Source organism: Papaver somniferum, chromosome 2 (genome assembly GCF_003573695.1).
Source record: "Papaver somniferum cultivar HN1 chromosome 2, ASM357369v1, whole genome shotgun sequence".
Classification (NCBI taxonomy): Eukaryota; Viridiplantae; Streptophyta; class Magnoliopsida; order Ranunculales; family Papaveraceae; genus Papaver; species Papaver somniferum.
In genome coordinates this window covers 146,951,664-146,958,165 of record NC_039359.1, presented here as the reverse complement: position 1 = coordinate 146,958,165, position 6,502 = coordinate 146,951,664, and the positions used below count along the sequence as shown (strand labels likewise).

Genomic DNA, 6,502 nt, shown 5'->3' with positions numbered 1-6,502 from the left:
TGATGTTCTATCTTTTATTTAATTAAAGTTTAACATAAATAAAACTGAAATTTCCACAAAATAGACAACAAGTTCAGAACTATTGAATAAAAAACCAAATAACTTGTCGTAGTAATCACGATTGCACTTAGCACATGCAACAAGCCTTTAAACCCTCAGGTGACCCTATTGGACAAGTTATAGTCTCGTGAGGGTTTACACAGAGATTTACCCACAAAATCTACACAAACATTTATTTTACTTTCAATCTTCACTGAATGAAGCAGATGAATTGTCCGGCGATTGATACTCTGGGATTTTGGATACCATGAAATTATAGCTTTCATCAAATATGAATGCTTCACCCTTTTCCTCAAAATAACGCGCTTTAACGACTTTGTTCTACAATAACACAACGCAATATACGTATTGTTGTAATTTAAAATCAATCAATTTAGTTTTGTACGAAAGCAATTCTAAAATAATTACAAATTGTTGAGGGGACAAGCTAATATGGATGGCATTGAAGATCCGTTGTTGAATATCTATAAAATCACAAACGTCTTTTTGGATAATCTGGTACCTATCATGAATTTGTTAAAGACTTCTTCTCTTTGGATTCCCATAATCTTGTTTATATTGGTTATATATCTTCACCCAAAAGGTTTCGGGGTCTGTCATTACAGGGGAGTGATCTACTACTCGAGTTTCTGTGTACCATGCTTTGATGATTGCAAAATATTCAATTGAATCAAATGATCCCATGGTTGTGTTCGTATAAAGAGTTATGAGAGGTATCGAAATATGTGAGAAGTTTTGCAAAGTGTATGAAAATAGTTGTTTGTTGTTTGGAGATGGATAACACAATTTATAATATCCGTCAAATTAAACCGTTATAAAGTAGCCGTTATAAACTAGCCGTTATAAAGTAGCCGTTGGGATGTAGTCGTTTGAAATTGTCCGTTATAAAAGTACATTACAATTATGGAATAAAAACCTAGGTTACTTGTCGTAGTAACTCCGATTACACTTAGCACGTGCAACAAGCCTTTAAACTCCTAGGTGACCCTAGTGGACGAGTTATAGTCTCGTGAGGGTTTACACAGAGATTTACCCACAAAATCTTAAACAACAACCGCATATACTATTCGTCAGGTCCGTATTCTGGAGGAGCACCGACAATCATTTCCGGATTGTAATATTTCAAGTTAGGCATGTTAGCCTTGAAAATTAAGTAGCACTCATAACATGTAAATTCTGTATGATGATCTAGTCGCTACACAAATTTTGCCATTTCCTCATACGAAAAATAAGCATAAAGCAATAAGTTAATGTCTATGTGGAAACGACATTCGAAATATCAGAACTATTTATTATTACCTACGGTAATCGCAGTTGTCATGTGTGGTGGGGCATAACCATGAATCTTTCTTTGTATTCTAACATACTTGCGAACCTCTATTTGAATTTGACAAATCCGATATTGAAGTTGTCTTCTGGTTCGGTTATTAACATTTCCAAACGCTTGTACAAAGCCGTCAAATACCAGCGTCCATTTTTCTTAGGCGGAGAGTTCTTGAACATCTTCAATAGGAAGAGTAGCAACATTTACAAACGCTGTGGTGAGTGCAACATCTTCTTCTACGGTATACCCAACCAATACCAAGTTATCTATTGAAACCAAAAAATATGAAACACAGAGGATACTAATGCCAATTATTTTGGAGCAGCTTCAATTTGTTATTGTGTTGTTTCTAGCAACTTTTGCATAATTTGGTTTTGTTGTTGCTGATGAGGTGCAACTGTCGTTCAGGATTCCTTTAGATAATCAACAAGTTCACTATCCGCGTCACTCATCTAGGAGTCTTGCGAGGATGGTGTGTCGGGTCTGCTTGACCCAACGGACTTTTTATTAATTTGGGCTTTTTTCGCTGCTATGGACTTGTGTTTATCTTCTGTAAATCCACCTAATGATGTTCCATGTATTGTATTTGGGTTCGTACTAGGGGTACATCCTAATGGAAAAGGGATACCGCTAGGGACATTATAAGCGTTTGGAATTTGATTTGCAAATGGAGTCTCGACGAATTGGCTTGTAGGTGGATTTTGAGAAGATGGGGTTGGAGTACTAAACATATTAGAGAAATTTTCATGAATTTGAGATAACGGAGGATTAGAATCTTGGTCCAAATCTTCAGCTAAACCTACATGTACATTTGGTACATTTGGAACATCTTTAAGAAGTTCATACTCAGCATCTCGAGTAAAGTGTTTTTTGTGTATTTCAACATGAATGCTTCTCGCAATTAATACCTACATCAATGTAAAACAAACCATAAATAAGATACACATAAATTAAACTATTTACAAACAACATATACAACAACTATAATGAACATATTTAGATAACATACCCGGTTAATAGAGTCCAAGCCCGGATTACTTGCAACGGCTCTTGAAACACAATCGGAAAAGTTATCCACTTCATTCTTGATTATGCTAAACCGATTACGAACGTTTTTTGTGTACGCTCGTGTTTATTCCCACCACAAGCTTCCACAAATTTTTGAAAAATAATTTCCCAAAACTCTTCCTTATCTTCATAACTGCTATAACCAAGAGCAGAATACTGAGTAACAATGTGAAAATCTTCCAAAGTACTAAATCTCGCTCTATGTTTTCTTTTTGGCTTTTGAGTCTCCGACATTGATGAGCAATTTTTTTTTTTTTAAATTCTTACTTAAACAAGAAATAAATTGGAAAGATTTTAGTGAAGAAATCAATTGATGTAAGAAGAAGAAATTGATTTGGTGTGATTTGAGTAGAGAATTAGAGAGGTATTTATAGAGGATTTTGAAAAAATGACCGTTGGGATCTGACGGTGGAGAAGATAGAGTTATTAATGATGGATGATTAGGATCGGGTGTGAGAGAGGTGTAAACAAAACAAGGTCAAACAAATATTTTTACTGAAACGGCTACTCAGTAGCCGTGTAAAAAGCTACAGTAGCCGTATCAACGGGAATACGGCTACTCAGTATTCGTAAAGCGTAATTTCATACGACTACTGAGTAGCCGTGTGATTCCCCTTCCTTATAAGAGGGGTCAGATGTGATCCTACACATGTAGGGATATGAAAGACCATAATACTTAGTTTTTTGAGTTTTTGAGGGATATCGAGGGATAGAGAAGGGATGGAGGGCACCATAGTGCCAGCTCTAAGGGGAGATGTAACCAAAATATTTAGAGAAAAGCAAAGAAGAATGCAAAAACAAAAAAACATTAATATGTAGATAGGCAAGACATTTCTGTGGGCCTCTACTGCAACATGCATAAAACTCCAGATTGGAGTTCCACCAACGGTGAGACTCAAAGTTCACCTCCCATTTAGCTAATAAATTGCGCTGGATTTCCTCCATATATACGAGAAAACCTGAGCTGGACCGGGAAAAGATAGTTAATGCAGTTTTCATACTGAATTTTGAAACACCAAGGTACCAAATTCTTATTACGAATTGCTAGAATTATGTTCAGCGGGTGACACTCAAAATCTCAAACCAAATACGTCCAATGTTATACTCCTGCACAATCTAAAGGCATGAATAGCTCCCAAAACTCAGCTGTTACTGAAGCATGAATCCCCAGGTACATAACAAATCATCCCATAGTCAAACCTAAATAATAACGGAGCACAAATCCACGGCCAGAGTTCAACTAAAGCGTCCGTCATATATAACTGCCCTATTAAAACAGGAACAGTTTTGGTCCATGAAAGGTTGGTTTTCCACATGTCCCCCATCATTTTTTGCTGTGTGTACTCGGTGTCAAAGCTGTAGCAACATAATTGAATTGACGTACGTATTTTTATTGACATTGATTTTTAACTTTCAACTAATATGCTGCCCGCATTCATAACTGCCCTCATTTTCATGCTGCATAAATGCCAACTAAACACGATATAAAATTCGCACACTACAACAATCTCTTTAGTCTCTTCTCTTCATTATTCCCTCTCCCATAAAAAACCTAACTGATCATCAGCTATACCTGCATGTAATTTCTTACTCGATCAAACATGGTCTCTCTTGCTCATAACTCAAATCGTCGTCATGGTTTCCCACCTATCTCGGAATGTAATTGCCAAAACCGGTCACAACAATCGGTAGCTGCAGATTTAGACGGAACCCTTTTAATATCTAAAAGCGCTTTCCCATATTTCATGCTTGTTGCAGTTGAAGCTGGTAGTTTCTTAAGAGGGCTACTTCTTTTACTTTCTGTTCCATTTGTCTACTTCTCTTACATTTTCATATCAGAAACATTAGCTATCAAAACATTTATATTCATAGCTTTTGCCGGTCTAAAAATCAAAGATATCGAAATCGTTGCACGCTCGGTCTTACCAAGATTTTACGCTGAAGATGTTCATCCTATGAGTTGGAAAGTGTTTAATTCTGTTGGCAAAAGATATATTATTACCGCAAGTCCAAGAATTATGGTTGAACCGTTTGTTAAAGATTTCTTTGGTGCTGATAAAGTTCTTGGTACAGAACTTCAAGTGTTGTATAAATCTGGTAGAGCTAGTGGATTTGTCAAAAACCCAGGTGTCCTCGTTGGGATCCATAAGAAAGACGCATTAGAAAGACGATTCTGTGAGAATTTGCCCGATTTGGGTATGGGTGATAGAGAAACTGATCATGCTTTCATGTCCATTTGCAAGGTAATGTCATTGTCCTATATAAATTCTGCTAGACGGCTACTAGGTTCTCCAATTATAGGACCACTTATCCTAAACGTTAGTGCACTGTTTGCTGAGCTCACAGATGTGGTCCAATAATTGGATATTCGAAACCAATTCACGTCCTTAATCGTGATTTTCTTATTATTTTGATCCGTGATCAGTAAAAGTTTGGTGCTAACGAGTTTCGAACTCAGAGATCACAGGTATCATCACTAGTAACTTTACCATTATACTACAGTAACACCAACCCAGTGATTTATTAATAAGCATTTAGGGAAAAATATAGCTTGGTTAGTTTTCACTAGATCTAATATACTGTAAAAAAAATTCTCTGATTTCAGGAAGGTTACATGGTCCCAAAGACTAAATGCGAACCAGTTCCAGAAAACAAGCTTTTAAGTGGGGTGATATTTCACGATGGAAGATTGGTTCCAAGACCGACCCCGATGAATGCACTCTTGATTTTCTTATGGTTGCCAATCGGTTTCATCCTAGCCCTTCTGAAGATCTATCTCGGCATTTTTTTCACCAAAAAGAATTCTTTTGTACACGTCTAAGATCCTCGGTATGAAAGTAATCGTAAAGGGAAACCCTCCATCCGCTCCGGGAAAAGGCCAAAATGGTGTTCTTTTTGTTTGCAATCATAGGACCATGTTGGACGGAGTGCTGATTGCTATCGCCTTAGGGAGGAAAATCAGTTGCGTCACATATGGTTTAATCAAATTCTCAGAGTTGATATCTCCTATTAAATGCGTAGCCCTGACAAGAGAAAGAGAGAAAGATGCTGAATATATCAAACGCTTGCTCGAAGAAGGGGACTTAGTGATTTGTCCGGAGGGAACAACTTGTAGAGAACCGTTTCTTCTTAGATTTAGTGCATTGTTTGCTGAGCTCACAGATAGGATTGTTCCAGTTGCAATTAAAGCGAAGCGAAGTTTATTTTTCGCGGCTCGCGGATTTAAGCTTATGGATCCATATTTCGAATTCATGAACCCTATGCAAACATACGAGATTACCTTCTTACATCAGTTGCCTACTGAGCTCACTTGTAAAAGGTGGGAAGTCTCCTATTGAAGTTGCAAACTACATTCAGAGGGTTTTAGCAGGAACGCTTGAGTTCGAATGCACCAGCTTGACTAGGAAAGATAAGTATAAGATGCTCGCCGGAACAGATGGCACTGTGCGGTCTTAGAAAGAGAAAAGCTAACTAGACCGCTTACACGGTGGTGACCAGTGGAGGTGCAGCGTAATTACTCTACAATGCAGATGTCATTCTCTTTTTCTAATTGAACAAGTAAACTGTGTGTCATGTAGTAAGAGGGAAGTAAAATGTGGGATTTCGAGGGGCATTTTATGTTCTGGACGTGCAATGAAGTCCCGGAGACGGTATGTATTCTTTTTCACGCCAGACAGATTGATCTACGTTGATAACTGCGTGCAAATTCGGGAACAAGGATATGGATCAGGATCACGACATTGTTAAGTGTTAACAAAATGTACCATTTCGAAATCTCACTCTAAATAGAGTATTTATTCATAAAGGAATGGAGAACAAGAAAGCAAAATTAGAAAATGAATTGAGTCGACATAATCCTATCCCTATCCGCTTCAGCTTTGATTATGTATGGTTTTCAAGTAAGAATGTCTGCTATTGAGTTTCCATGCTCATGACAGAACTGGATGGTATCTACAAAAGCCAAGCAGTTGATCTAAGAAGGGAGTGATGTTGGATAATATACGCATTATGTGTGGTTTAGAAGAGGAATCTGTAAACCACCTTCTACCG

The 6,502-nt window shown here is 37.4% G+C and overlaps 1 pseudogene; it reads left to right on the top strand.

Annotated features, from left to right (window-relative positions):
* Positions 1–4,053: 4,053 nt before the first annotated feature.
* LOC113352166 lies at positions 4,054–6,109 on the top strand (annotated as a pseudogene).
* Positions 6,110–6,502: the final 393 nt, after the last annotated feature.